The following is a 15861-nucleotide window of genomic DNA, read 5'->3' on the forward strand; positions in this document are numbered from 1 at the left end:
TCTGGAAATAATCTCTGTTCAATAGTTCAGGGTAGCCTTTGACCTGCCCTGATACAGAAACAACTTTATTTAAATTTTTAAAATAAAGTTTTAAAATTTTAATAATAGGGCTGTGGATGCGGCTCAAGTGGTAGCATGCTCACCTAGCATACATGAGGCACTGGGTTCATTTATCAGCACCACATAAAAATAAAATAAAGATATTGTGTCCACCTAAAACTAAAAAAAATTTTTTTTAAAAATTTTAATAATAGTATATATCAATATGGTATAATATCGTGTTTCAAAACATATACACGAGGTATAATGATGAAATCAGGATAATTAGAATATTTATCACCCCAAATTTATCCTTTTTTTGAGATAAGAACATAGAAAAATCCACTCTATTTTGGAATATGTAATACATTATTGTTAACTACAGTCACAGTATAGTATGATAGAACACCAGAACTTATTTTTCCCATGTGACAGTGATTTTATACCATTTGAGCAACCTCTCTTCTGCTGTTCTTCCCCCTCCTATTCTGGTCTCTGGTAACCACTGTTGTACTCTCAATTTCTTTGATATCCACTTTTTAAGTTTCCACATATGAGTAAGATCAGGAGTTATTTGTTTCTCTATGTCTGGCTTATTTCACTTAATGTAATGTTTTCAGGTTTATCCATGTTGTCATGAATTATAGGATTTCATTTATTTTTATAGGTGAATAATATTCTATTGCATATAGGTACCACATTATCTTTATTCATTCACCTGTTGATGGACACCTATGTTGATTCTATATCTTGGCTATTGTGAATAGAGTATCAATAAACATGGGGAGTGACTAGGGAAGAATGGAGGAATTTTGGATTTGGCAGAAGATAGTGAGGGGGAAGGAGGGGATATGGGGGTGGGAAAGATGGTGAAATGAGATGGACATTATTACCCTATGTACATGTATGATTACATGAATGGTTTGATTTTGCATAGTATACAGCCAGAGAAATGAGAAGTTGTGCTCCATTTGTGTACAATGAGTTGAAATGCATTATGCTCTCATGTATAAATAATTAGAACAAATAAAAAATTCAAAAAAATAAACATGGGTATGTACATGACATCCTGATAAGTCATTTTCTTTGGAGATATACCCAGTAGTAGGATTGCTGGATCATATGGTAGTTTCATTAAATTTTTTTAAAAAAAATTTAACTGACAGAGAAGTGATGGGAGGGGAGGGGAGGGGAAGTGGGGAAAGGAAGGACAGAAGAATAAAATAGACATTATTATTGCTGTGGGTATATCTGTGACTGCATGACCAATGTAATTCTGCAACCTGTGCACTCAGAAAAATGAGAAATTATATCCCATCTGATTCAAATGTATGATATATCAAGATCATTGTACTGTCATGTATAACTAATTAAAACAAATAAAAAAAGAAATATTAAAAAAGAAAGCATATTTCTAAATGTCAGTGCTGTAATTAAAAAGTGAAGTTTTATGGGGTTCATCTTGGATGAAATGTTAGTTGTTCTGATTTATTTGTACAAAAAATTAAAAGGCTGAATGTTGAAATATTAAAAAAATTTAATGGACAGATAAAAATTGTATGTATATATTTAGGAGTATCATATGATGTTTTGATACGTGTACACATTGAGACACAATTCAACCCATGACACGTTACTGCTGCCAGTGGTACTTTCATTCTCTAGGCTGAGGCATAGACAAACTTCTAGTGCTTCTTCCCCAGTTACTTATCCAGTAATATTCCCAGTGAGATAGTAGGTGGTGGCAACACAGAAAGGCCGAGTTCCATTTTTTTTTGGCCTGAGAAGGTAAGATCATCTTGGTTTTGTAATAATTTCCTATGTTAACATAATTCATATGTTTATAGAATGATGTAGTTTTAGAAAATATTGTGCTCATTAAATGGAACCTATAATCTCTCATACAGAGCAGAAGAAACTGCCTTTCAGAGGGCAAGTGATTTGCACAAAATCACACAGCTATCAAGTCCACAGAATTGTTCACAATACACTTTGACTCCTCATCCAGTGCTTCTTCCACTTCAGAAAGGATACCCAAGGTCCGTATGACTAAACCATGATGCTGCTACTGCCCTGAAAAAAGAAATACGATGTTTCATAGGTTGCGTGTGTCTGAGCCTTACTGACTCCGTGACGTATCTTTTCTGTCCAAGTATAAATTACCACAGGGAGGCGCTGTTCCAGTGACTTGGATCCAATGTGTCTAAACCCTTCCATATTTCAGGTCTGTACAAGTGTTCTCCAATCATAAGGTTCCTCCTACATACTTCCTTTCTCCTTCATGTGATCCCAAGGAGGAGCTGGTTGTGATATCTTCTCTGTCAAATGTTGTAGAGATCATCAGCACTCACTGATTTTTTTTTGTTTTTGTTTTTTTTGCATGAGAAAATGGAAACTTTTGTCATTCAGAATGCTTTGGACAATTTTAGTCCTGAAAGAGACACCTTCCAAAATTTCCTTATGATATTTTCATTCCTATGTTATATGAACAAAGAACTCAAATAACATGCCACTATTTAAAATTTTTCACATTAATGTGAAATCTAGCATGTTTATGACAGCATTTAGTTGATTCAGTTAATATTATGGTATTTTTTGCCTATGGATCTTTTCGTAAAAGGCTTTTTTTTTTTTAAAGGAAATGTATATGTTACTGTTATTGAGTTTATACTATGTTTATTTCTTTTTATTTTATTTCTTTATCTTTTTTGAGATGGGGTGTTACTATGTTGCCCAACTGGTCTTGCCCAGCTGGTCTTGAACTTGGGATCCTCCTGCCTCAGCCTCCCAAGTAGCTGGGATTGCAGGCATGTGTCACAAGGCCTGGCTTTACTGTAACAATATATTTTTTCAAGTCATATATGTAATTTTATGCAAGTGATTTCTACTGGCCATGGTACTTTGCATGTGGTTCAGATAGAAAGAAAGAGAAAGTGAAGGAACTATAATTTATTGCTGAGTGTGACTCTGAAATAGATATTCTAGTCCCTGTTTTCCCGATGATGAAACTGAGGCTCAGAGGAGTGAGTATCCCAATGTCACAAGCTGGGACAGCTGAGATTTGGATTTAGGTCTTTCAGACTCTAAACCTGTTTTTTCTTCTTTGTCACCTGCATTAAGTGAGGTGATGATCTGGTGGGAAGTGACTCTACACTAGATGTCCCACCATCGCTGGTCTGTTACAGACTAGTGAAGGGTCTGCTTTTCTGTTAAAGATTTGTTAAATGGGGTCTGAGAAGCAGATGTTAGACGTGGATTTGGTGGACTCACACATGGACACCAGGTGTCAGAGGATGGAGAGTCTGGTTCAAACTGCCTCATCTGCTCTTCTTTGGAATGAGATTGGGATTCCCTGGTTCATCTTGGTTGCATAGAGATCAAGGGAGCATTTCAGGGCATAGAGTACCAGCTCAGGAGGGTTATGCTCAGAGCCACGAGTATCTGTGTGTCCAGAGCCAGACAACTACTGATGACCTCTCTCTGGGATTGAGAATAAGGAAATTTGTGGAATCTACCCTCTTTATGTTGGATTCATTTAGACCAACTCTCTAAGGGGTTAGACCTCAGAAAAGAACCAAAAATAATTTGGCAGGTTTTACTCTCTATTCTTGGGGAGTCAGTTGAACTTTGAGCAGAAGCCCCACCCTGAGCAGAGGCTGCCCTGCTATTGGCTGCTCTCGCCGTGAGGAAGTGCTAGGAGTGGACCCTGGCAGCTGCTGCTTTGCTTCTCCCCTGGTTCCTATTGTAGTACAGGCTCAGAGTCAGCAAAGCAGCCTCGTCCTGAACCCAGTTTACCCCTAAAATATGAGGCAGGTGATAAGAGCAACTGTGTTCCTGATCCTGGGTGAGTTATTTTTGGATGAAGAGGAATTGGAATCTGGGCCTGAGGATTCTAGATAGGGATTTGCAACCTGGTCTGCTACCAATTGCTCTTCATCCAGGGGAGAGTTTTGGGATTCTATTTTTCTCCTAAACCTTTGTGTGAGGTGTATATTAGGGCAGTAAAGATGTTCCAGGTTACTGATCCTTAGGGTCTATCCTTGAAAGGGAGAAAGCAGACCTACCAGGAATAAATGCAAAGAACATCTTTGTCCTGAAACATAAATGAGATGTAAAGTGTATGTGTATGTGCATAGGGAAGCAGGGTGTGGGGTGGGGTGGATTCGGCTATGAGAGAGGACTGTGGGGGAGCTCAGTGGGGCCTTCTCATTTACCTTGTCCCAGGATGGAAGTCAGGACTGTGTTCACTCCCACAGGCACTTTAAGTCTCGCGAAGACCACCCAGCGCATCTCCACGGACGCCTATGAAGGACAGGAAGTGAACATATCCTGTAACCACACCAACATTGCCACAAATGAGTACATCTTCTGGTACCAACAGGTCCTCCACCAGGGACCACACTTTGTCATTCAAGGATATAAGACGAACGTGGCAAATGAAGTGGCATCTCTGTTTATCCCTGTTGACAGAAAGTTCAGCACCCTGAGCCTGCACAGGGTTACCCTGAGAGACAGTGCTGTGTACTACTGCACTGTGGGTGGCACAGTGAGACAGCTGGGTGTGCACCTGTGCAGCATCTCTGTGGGAGGGAGTCGCAGCCTAGGGAGAAGCCCAGAAGCAGGGTTTTCTAAAATTTCACTTTATTTTATTTTATTTTTTTCATTTTCAGAAGGTGTTAGCAAATTTATGTATTCTTATTATATTTAAAAATTTTTCTCATTAAAAATATAGGCATTTCCTTATATCAAAGAAGACATTTGGCATTTGTTTTTTAGGGATTGGCTCGCTTCACTTAGCATAATCTGCTCTAATGCCATCCATTTCCCTGCAAATTCCATGATTTTGTCATCTAAGAACAGAGCAGGAAGAAAAGATTAACATTAAACAGAGACATGAGGTGGGAGGGAAAGGGAGAGAAAAGGGAAATTGCATGGAAATGGAAGGAGACCCTCATTGTTACACAAAATTACATATAAGAGGTTGTGAGGGGAATGGGAAAAAAAACAAGGAGAGAAATGAATTATAGTAGATGGGGTAGAGAGAGAAGATGGGAGGGGAGGGGAGCAGGGATAGTAGAGGATAGGAAAGGTAGCAGAATACAACATTAATAATATGGCATTATGTAAAAATGTGGATGTGTAACCAATGTGATTCTACAATTTGTATTTGGGGTAAAAATGGGAGTTCATAACCCACTTGAATCTAATGTATGAAATATGATATGTCAAGAGCTTTGTAATGTTTTGAACAACCAATAAAAAATAATAAAAAAAAAAATAAATAAAATGTTAAAAATATAAGCATTTCCTTTATGTGGCCTAAAATAAAAAAAATTATAAAAGGGCATACAATGCATTGTCTTTATCCCACCATTGTCCCCGACCATTCAGTTATCTGAAATGATGTAGCTTACAATATTGCTGCTTAGCTCACTGGTGCTCCTCAGTTTTTGTATATAGACGCCTACACACATATGTGTGGCTTTGCACAAACATACACAACTTTATGTACACTACCCATACTTTATATCCATGCTATATGCAGTGTGGACAATATGTTTCTCAACTTTTGAGAAATTTAGCCTCTCAGTTTATTATTTATTTTTCCACAAATTTTGAACATTTCTATTCATGTTCAAGTATCTACAAACTGGCTTCCATGTGTCCTTTGAGTTTAAATCTCTCTCTCTCTCTCTCTGTCTCGCTTACTCGCTCTCTCTCTCCTGTCTTTCTCTTTTCTTTGTTCCCACTGCTGTTTTGTGAGTGGTGTGTAAGGGAGAACAGAGATGATGGTAGAGGAGGGAATAGGGAGAGCATCTTATTTCTGATTGGCATTATATTTTGCAACACCTGAATCAGAAACAGAGTTGGCGACATTATTACTTCTCAGAGTTGACTCTGTTGCTAGACTCTTGCTAGTGCTTCTGGAGTGGCTTTGTCAGGACCATGAGTTTCTTTTTCTTCTTTTAAAAAAAAATTTAAATGGGATGTTGTCTATGGTTTTTATGACAGGGACTAGCTGGGTGCAGTGTGCATGCCTGTAACTCCAACAACCCAGAAGGCGGAGGCAGGAGGATTGCAAGTTCAAAGTCAACTTCAATAGCTTAGCAAGGCCCTGAGCAACTTACAGAGATCCTGTATCAAAATAAAAAATAAAAAGGACTGAGGATGTAGCTCAATGGTTAAGGACCCCTGGGTTCAATGTCTGGTACTATTCTACCCATTCCCCCGCCCCCAATAGGGTTAGACCACTGAATAGGAGAGTGTTTGTTTTCTGGCTCAACTTAAAGTTTGGTGAGGGAGTAGTCCTGTGTGGGTGTGGGGGGCAACTTTAGAGTGTTAGCTCCTATAAACCCATCTCCTTTGGTTGACATCTTTCTAGACAGGGGTTAGGGGCTTGTAGTAGGTGCAACAATATCCTGGTTGCCAAAGAAGCTAGCTCTTCTCCCCAGTGTTCTTAAGAAGACCAGTATATCCAGTACTTCTTGGATTCAGACACACACACACACACACACACACACACACACACATATTTATGGTGTTGGGAATTGAACCCAGGACTTTGTGCATGCAAGGCAAGCATTCTACCAACTGAGCTATATCCCCAGCCCTCACATGATATTTTGGAAAAAGCCTAGTGTCTCTGCTTCTCTGCTTCCCATTCTCTCAGTGGGGAAAATGAAGGAAGAGTCAAAGCTCTTTAGAAAAACACCCCTCTGCACACCACAGATTCAAAGGCTGGAGAGTCAGACACCTGCATTTTTATGGCAAGCTCAGAGTGATCCCATGTCCCTGGACAACTTGTCCCCAAACCAGTGGAACTGCTGTCATGAGAATTGAGAGGGTGGGGTTCAGGGGATTCTCTGTGATGTTTTCATCGAATTATGAAATAAACATCCATATCTGGGAGCCGTGGGATTATTTAAAGAAAGATTATTTAAGTTATTCTGTGGACAACTGGTCTTGGGTGGATGATGCTGTGGTTGTACTACAGAGGGAAAGAACTCTGTCAGGGAGCTGGGGAGCTGGGGTTAAGGCCCAGTTCCTTTCAAGGAGTCACTCACTGTGAGGAAACAGCACAGATTTTGTTTTAAGATTTGTATTTATAAATACGAGTGTATGTTAATCACTTTGGAAGAAAGAAATTAGTGGCAATAAGTATTGTGGAAAGGGCAAAGAGATGCCCTTTCGTAGTGGAAGGCTCAAATTCTTCTTGTACTTCATTCTTGCTCCGTGCTCAGGGCAGCAGAACAGACAAGAAATATAGCCAGCTTTGGAGCAGGCATTTGTGACTTTGAATCTGAGATTTTCTTCCTCTATAAAATGGGGATCGTAAAACTGTCTTCCAGCACTAATAAAAGTTAAAATAATATCACACCAAAGGTTCTGCACTTAATTAGTATTCATCAGATGAAGGTGATATATAGCCTACATTATAATATCTACATAACGAAGTCATTAACCTAATCTGCTAACCCTCTATCACTGTTTGGAGGAGGACATAAAGTGTTGTACATTCAGACCTCTCTTCAACTGAATAAACCTATGCAAATATAAGAACTGTTTTGGGAGATACAACTGTTGGTCTTGTTATCTATGACTAAAACCAATAAATTAATCAACCATGTCTCTATAGAAAGATCACATAATAGTTTCTTTCATTTTTTTGGCCAAATGATCCCCAGGGTAAGGTCTTCGAGGTTCAGTGGATAAATGATGGTGTTGTGGAGTTCCCCCCCAAAGTTCCTGTGTTAATGCAGGCGTGTTCCGGGGTGAAATGATTAGACTGTGAGAGCTGCAAGCTAATCGGCCCATCCTCGTTTGAATGGACTGAATGGTAACTGTAGGCAGGTGGAGTATGGCTGGAGGGGCAGACCTCGGGAAGCATGCCCTGGAGGGTTCATCTTCACTGTGGCCCCTTCCCTGCTTCCTGAAGCCATGAATGGAGCTGAGATCCTCCACAAGGCCTTTCTTCCACGATGTGTGTCTCCTCTTGGACCCAGAGCAATGGGCTTGGCTGACTATCAACTAAACCTCAGGAAGCATGAGCCAAAATAAACGCTTCCTTCTCTTTCTCTGAGTTATTCTTGTTGGGTATTTTGGTCACAGCTTTGAAAGCTGACTAACGGATGGTTCACAGAATAATTTTTGATTCTGGATTCCAAGTTATGCATGGTAACTCTGCCTCCAGGCTGAAGACAGTTTGGATGAATAAATGATTACAAAGCATTCAGAGCTTTGTATAATTAAGGAGACTTGGATGAGTTTTGGTCTGTGTGACTTGCAGTTGATAGTGTATTAAGGTGCATGGCTCTATTCTTCTTTAGTGATAGGACTTCCATCAATTATCAGAAGCAGAAATATTTATTAAGCATTCTTATTTTTTAATTTATTTTTTAGTTGTAGTTGGATACAATGCCTTTATTTTATTTATTTTTATGTGGTGCTGGGGATCGAACCCAGGGCCTCGAATATGCTAGGCAAACGCTCTGCCACTGAGCCACAACTCCAGCCCTATTAAGCATTCTTTAGAGTAGGGGTGTGGCTTAGTTTTTGCCAGTGGACTGAGTATATTATAGGCTCATAATCTGTCTCTTCCAGACGTGTGTGTGTGTGTGTGTGTGTGTGTGTATGTTTTTTAAAAATACAGAATATATGACTAATGGTTCCACATGGTCTCTCTGATATGGTAGTGGGAGTTCTTATATACATTCCCAAGAGCACAAAAGCAGGACAGATTCCTTCAGGTGAAGCTCAGGATTGTCATGATGTCCTTTCTCCTTCATTCTACTTCTTATGCAAACCATACACCAACCCAGAGCTCTAAGGAACAATAATAAAGAGAGATACAGACAGGGTGCAGAGGCAGGGAAGGTGGCAGAGTGGCTCCTTTGCCACGTGATCACATTTACTTATACTAATAGGTTACATTAGATCCTTAGTACCAAAACCACATCATTGTTTAGAGTGTCAATAAGGTTGCTTATTCTGCAGTTACATTTCACAGTAACAATATGCAATGTTAGGAGCTTTGTGCAGTTTTCAAGAAAGTCCATTGTCTGAAGTTACTGGTAGGCGGGCAGCTCCAGGAGCACTGGATCTTGGTGAAACATAGTTACCTAGCAAACAAGTTCTTCTGTTCCCAGGAGCTATGTGACTGCAATCAAGGTCAAGGCTTGATGAGGCTCTAACACAGAAGTATCTCAGGGCATTACTGTACCAGCTAGATATTGCACATATATTAGCTATATTATTAGACCCTAAGACAAAAACAGGGTACCTGTCACCCTCTGGGAGTTTTCTCACCAGGGGAATGCTTCCCTGTACATTTCCATGGTCAGAATCCCTACATCCAGAGCCATGGGGAGGGAACTCTACAGGTTGTCAATATCAGGAAGCATGGTTCACTGAGGGTCATCATCAGTGTAACAGACTACTGTGATAGTTATTTTAGAAAATTTAGAAGATAGTAGTGAATAAAATAAACAAATTAAAATGCCCTAAAATCTCAATACTCTTAGATAGCCATAGTTTACTTTTTGGTATACATACTTGTCAAAATTTTCCACATTATGTAAGAATATTAACTAATAATGTATAATAAAGTGACTGTGTGAGATAAGAATTAAAGACCTTCTGAATCAAGATGGAAGTACTGGGTGTTGCTCTTTTGAGTATTAGATCATATCTTCTGGGTGAGTTAATTCTCAAAGTTGAAAATCAATAATAGTTCAGGATTATGTTCATACCCAATCCTGTGGCATCGAACTTGCTTTTACAGTTCACTAAAATGTTTAGAGATTTATCTTGCCTGACAGATAAAATCTGGCTATAGAGACTTAAAATTTTTTTTTTTTGGTACCATAGATTTAACCCAGGGGTGCTTAAATATTGAGCCATATCCCTAGCCTTTTTTATTTTTAATTTTGAGACAGCATCTTGCTAAGTTGTTGAGGCTGACTTTGAACTTGTGATCCTCCTGCCTCAGCCTCCTGAGATGCTAGGATTACAGGCATGTACCACTGTACCTGTCTGGATGGGGCTTTTTAATATCTGAAAATGGGACTGCTTTACCACTTGAAATTGACTGAAAAAGCTACGAGAAATACCCAAATAGTAAACAAGTGAGTAAGATAAATATTGGACGGAGAATCAAGGTGTGTCCTGGTTATTGAGTCCAGCTCAGTTTAATAATAAACTGGCTTGTTAATAAATCAAGTAGTAGAAGCATATGTTTTATGATTGAGGTTTCAGAATAAGCTTTAATAAGTCATGATATCGAATGGATTTTAACTTCTTGGTTGAGATTTTGTGGAAGTTTGTTCTCACTGTCTTCAACTTTAGTTGAAGTGATAAAGTAACAGAGTAACTCCCTATTGTTTAATTAAATTTAGTTTAGAGCCATTCATTTCCCCACAATGAGAGCAGTCATTGCGATTCACTGTGGTTCTTTTTCCTTGTATGTTCTGTATTGTATTTAATGGTTCTACTACTATTTACCCCAGTTACTTAAATCAGAACCACATGCCTCTGTTTGCTGAGCGGTCACATATGTCCATTCTGTCCACAGAAGGCTATCCACGCTCCGGCTCTGCCCATCTGCTCTTTCCCTCTTTAGTTTCCAGCAACAGTCCCCATATGTTCCCAACATTGCCTCAGTTGACAATATTTTTACTCACTGCATTGTCTATATGAAGGTTATAGAATTGAAAAACCATAGATGCCATTAAATTATTATGGCTATGACATTTTATTATTTTGTTCACGTTTGTTCACATTTCCTACCAGAAACAGTCAATTTGACAGCCAGAGAATAATGTTCCTAGAATCCTCAATTGAATTCCCCCCACCCCATTTTCTAAGTTACTTGAACATTTTCACTTTTACAGTATATCACTATCACGACTTTCTTGTATTGCTTCCCCCTAATTATCTTTATTTTTACTTTTTTTTTCACCAGATGACGTAATTTCATAATTTTCTATACATTTTTTTAAGAATCAGTTATCTAATACAAAAAAATGTATCTTTTTCTCTCCTTTCTCTTTTAGCCTTTGTTGGCCTAAGCTCCCAAGCCTCCACTCTATCTTCTGCTAGAATGGTCTTGCCTTCTTTGAATCGATGGTTTTCTGAGAAATTCTATAAGAGTGACTGATAAGTTCCTTTTCCTCCTTCCTTTACTCCCTCCTCCCTCCCTTGCTCCAATCCTTCTGATCCTCAGGGATCAGGCTGGAGAAGATTCATGAACAAATGCAATTCCTTTTTCTTTGGCTAGTAACAACTAAGTACTTACTTTTTATTTTCTTGCGTTTTAATTGTCACCATGCTTGATTCTGAGCTGCTGTTCAGCTCCATGAGCAACTGAGCCTGAGTTAATTTCCCGATGCCTCTGCCCTGAGGGTTATCTTCATGCCTGCTGTGAAGTCTGTTATGGATAATAACTCAGACACCGTACACATTCAATTTTTCTTTGAAGCCTTTTAATTCTCTTATGTGTGTTCATACCTGAGATGATCAGAGTGCAGCATACAGATCACATACTCAGGGATTAGGGAAGAAGGAAATGTCAAAAAAACCACAAATCACACCACGGGTCTGAAATCACAAGGGCAACAAAAACTGTGCATCTGTATGCATGTGGATTGAGCTAAAAAGGAAGAACATTCCTGAGTTATCCAAAGTTAAAAAATGTTAAGGATCACTGGAAGAACTACTTCTGTGTTTGGCCCCCAGATGGCAATGCTGCACAAATAGAACTCTGGTGGTGGTGTTCAGCTCGAGTTCTTGGCAGACGCATTAGAAGACTCATTAGAAGAATTCAGAAGTTGGAAAACACCCATATCTATCAAGGAAGACACTCTTGTAACCATCTCTGGAATGTGCTGAGTCAATAGATTTCTAGGGTATCAGTCATATCCCATTCTTGCTTATTCTAATGGCACTGTTTTCTCAGCCATATTCCTCCTACTCAGGGCAGATCCTCAAAAGGACCCGCAGCTTCTTCACTGCTCAGCCAAGGGCTTGGGTCCTTTAGCAGTACTGACAATACTTTTTTCCCTGAGCAAAAGTCAATCCCGTCTTCTTGTTCCCTAGAGGTTCGGTATTGCAGCTGGACTTTGAATAGAGATCCTTTTCATGGGTAAGTTTGTCAAGGCCTCACTCACATCATGTTGATGTTGCTGGAGGACACGGGGCTCAGTCAGTGACCCAGACGGATGTCCACGTTGCTGTCCCTGAAGGAGCCTCTGGAGGTGCAAGCTACTCATCCTTTGTTCTTCCATCTCAGTTCTGATACCTGCACCACCCCAGTCAAGGCCTCCAGCTCCTTCTGATGGACAGTGTCAGGGGCCACCCTGATTAAAGGCATCAATGGTTTTGAGGCTGAACTTAGGAAGAGTGAAGCCTTCTTCCACCTGAGGAAGCCCTGAGCCGTTGGGGGATGTGACCGAGTACCTCTGGGCTCTGAATGACACAGTTCCCTGGGGCTCTGGGCAGAGCAGAGCACAAACTTCCGGTGAATGTGAGCCTTTCAGTGACTCAGGGATCAGGCTGGAGAAGATTCATGAACAAATGCAATTAATGAGAAAAGCATGATTTCTGAAACAAAGGCAACATGGCAGTGCTGTTTTTGAGTGTGGATTTCCATGTGACCTGTGTCCAGATAGAGTGTAGTGACTGTCTGCACTGAGTGTCCCACTGGGGACACTCTAGGCTTCTCTCTCACCCCGGAACTGATCCTAAGATCCCAGATAATTGTATCTGTGAAGAATATTTAAAAAAGTGAATGGGAAGATAAAGGAAAAAAGAGTTAGGAAGAGGTGGGAAAGGGCTGAAAAACATGTGGGCAAATCTAAGCACTAAGCGCACAGGGGAACTATTTACTGATTGTTCCTTTATTTGCTTAGCAGTTCTCCTTTAAGATGGAGCTCAGATCCCCATGGATTCATCATCAGGTCAGGTTGAGGAGCTCCTGGGCAGAGTTGAGAATGGAATTGCAGACTATCCTTGACTATAATAGACATGTCTATATACTGTATCATATATATATATCCTATTTCTATTTTTTTCATTTTTATAACTAAAAATTTTTAAGATGATCTTTTATCCCTTAAGCTAGATTTTTTCCCAATATTCCTAATGAAATTTTTCTTTCTACAACTTCTCTAAGAAAAACAGACAAATAAATGAGAAAACTCTAGAAGAGGGAGATGAGTAAGAAAAAAACTGGGGGAAAAAGAAACATTTTGGGTGAACTGAAAAATATGACTCTCACCTCATGTTCACAGAACAGAACCAGCCCTGTGGGTCTGCAGGATGGAAAGGGGTAGAAAAGAGAGGACGGGGGGAGTCACGGTGGACTTCCTACACATGTCCCATCTCCTTTTCCATTAAAGTCTCATTAGAAACACATGCTATGTTCATGTATAGATATAAACACATTTTCTAGCTATACAAAATTACTACAATTTATTGGTATTTACTTTTACAAAAGTAGGATGAGGATTTCATGTATCATGAATCTGTGTTCCTTTGCTGGCCCTTCATAAAAATCAATGCTTAAATCCTCTGTCAATCTACACATTTTGATTCTTGTTTAGAAAGCAGAGTCACCGAATCTATGATTTTCTAGAATGCTTTGACCTAGAAGAGGTCCCTATTACTCTCTAAGATATCCTTGTGCTATTTTTACCTTCCATGCAAACTTTTCAACTTTCCTACTTAAATTAATTATCAGGAAAAGACTAGGAATATTGAGGGTCTCTCTCCTTACTGGTCCCTTTCCCGACCAGCCCATGTTGTCCCACCCCAACACACACACTTGCATGAATGAGTGCACACACACACACACACACACACACACACACATACACACATACACACACCACACATACACTCCTTAAGAAAAGATTACACATTCAGCCTGGGCTGGGCATCATTGCTGGAGTTTCTGGTTAGGAAACAATGCAGAGGTCAGGTGTGAGTGTGGGTGGTGCTTGCTGAGTCTGGTGGGACTGTTATTCTCATATTGACTATAAGAACAAAATCTGTCTAGGCCCAAGACCTGACACCTGCCGAGCAGGGGAGAAAGCACCCAGTAACTGGGTTAGCAGCCAGCTATGCAGAGGAAACTGGGGCCTCTGCTGGGGCTTCTGTGGGTGCAGCTTTGCTGTGAGTTGGGTTCCTCCCAGATGGGGCTGGGGATGTTGGAGGACAGATAGTTTGAGGGAGGGCAGGGAGAGCTGGCATCAAGCCCCCTCCCTGTCCTCCATCCTCAGGGGGTTTCCTGGGATATTCTGCAGGTTTGTGAACTGGTCATGGATTCCCCAGTGACACCAGCTGTGTTTGCTTTTCTCTTTCCAAGCAGGGGTGAGAGGGCAGCAGGTGGAGCAGAGTCCTTCAGCCCTGAGGCTCCAGGAGGGAACCAGCACTACTCTGAGGTGCAATTTCTCCACCACCATGAACAGTGTGCAGTGGTTCCTACAGAATCCTGGGGGTGGCCTCATCAATCTGTTTTACCTGGCTTCAGGGACAAAGCAGGAGGGAAGGTTAAAGGCAACAGCGGATCCTAAGGAGCGCTACAGCACCCTGCAAATCTCCACCTCCCAGCTGGAAGACTCAGGCACCTACGTCTGTGCAGCAGAGGCACAGTGCTCCTAGGGGACCTTCAGCCTGTCCCCAAACTGCAGCTGCACCTGCAGCCACAGCCTGTGCATTGAGTGGCTGGGGGGACTTGCCTAGCAGCCTCTGCACAGCTTTGGGTGTCCTGATTCTTGTTGGCTGTTATTTTAATTCCTTCAATAATTATAGATACACAATGCTGATCTGGGGCTCTCAAAGATTCTAGAAATAATGGCAAAATTTAAATCCTTGACCAAGTAGACAGTGTAAGTGTCCAACTCAGGGACAATGAGCAGCAGACACTAAATAGCCTAATATGGAGAAAAATATACAAACATTCGTGTGCCTGGGTCAACATACCTGTTAATACACTACTCAGTTTTTAAGGGAAGTCTAAAAGAGCGCTGTCATATGTGGCTGTATTTGTATTCATGACCTTTTTTTTTTAACTATTAAACTTTTTTATTTGTGTATAATAAAACATCAGTTTGAATCCTTTACCATTTTTAAAAAGAATTTAGTTATTTTGTATTGAGTTTTTTTTAAATTAATTTTTATTGTAGGTTGTTCAAAACATTACATAGTTCTTGATATATTATATTTCACACTTTGATTCAAGTGGGATATGAACTCCAATTTTTACCCCATATACAGATTGCAGAATCACATCAGTTGCACAACCATTGATTTACAAATTGCCATTCTGGTGTCTGTTGTATTCTGCTGCCTTTCCTATCCTCTACTATCCCCCCTCCCCCATCCCCTCCCCTCTTCTCTCTCTACCCCCTCTACTGTATTTCATTTCTCCCCCCTTATATTTTTCCTCCTTTCCCCTCACTTCCTCTTGTATGTAATTTTGTATACCCCTGAGGGTCTCCTTCCATTTACATGCAATTTCCCTTCTCTCTCCCTTTCCCTCCCACCTCTCATCCCTGTTTAATGTTAATCTTCTTCTCATGCTCTTCGTCCCTACTCTGTTCTTAGTTACTCTCCTTATATCAAAGAAGACATTTGGCATTTGTTTTTGAGGGATTGGCTAGCTTCACTTAGCATAATCTGCTCTAATGCCATCCATTTCCCTCCAAATTCTATGATTTTGTCATTTCTTAATGCAGAGTAATACTCCATTGTGTATAAATGCCACATTTTTTTAATCCATTCGTCTATTGAAGGGCATCTAGGTTGGTTCCACAGTCTTGCTAT

The sequence above is a fragment of the Callospermophilus lateralis genome, chromosome 3 (genome assembly GCF_048772815.1).
Source record: "Callospermophilus lateralis isolate mCalLat2 chromosome 3, mCalLat2.hap1, whole genome shotgun sequence".
NCBI classification, from domain to species: Eukaryota; Metazoa; Chordata; class Mammalia; order Rodentia; family Sciuridae; genus Callospermophilus; species Callospermophilus lateralis.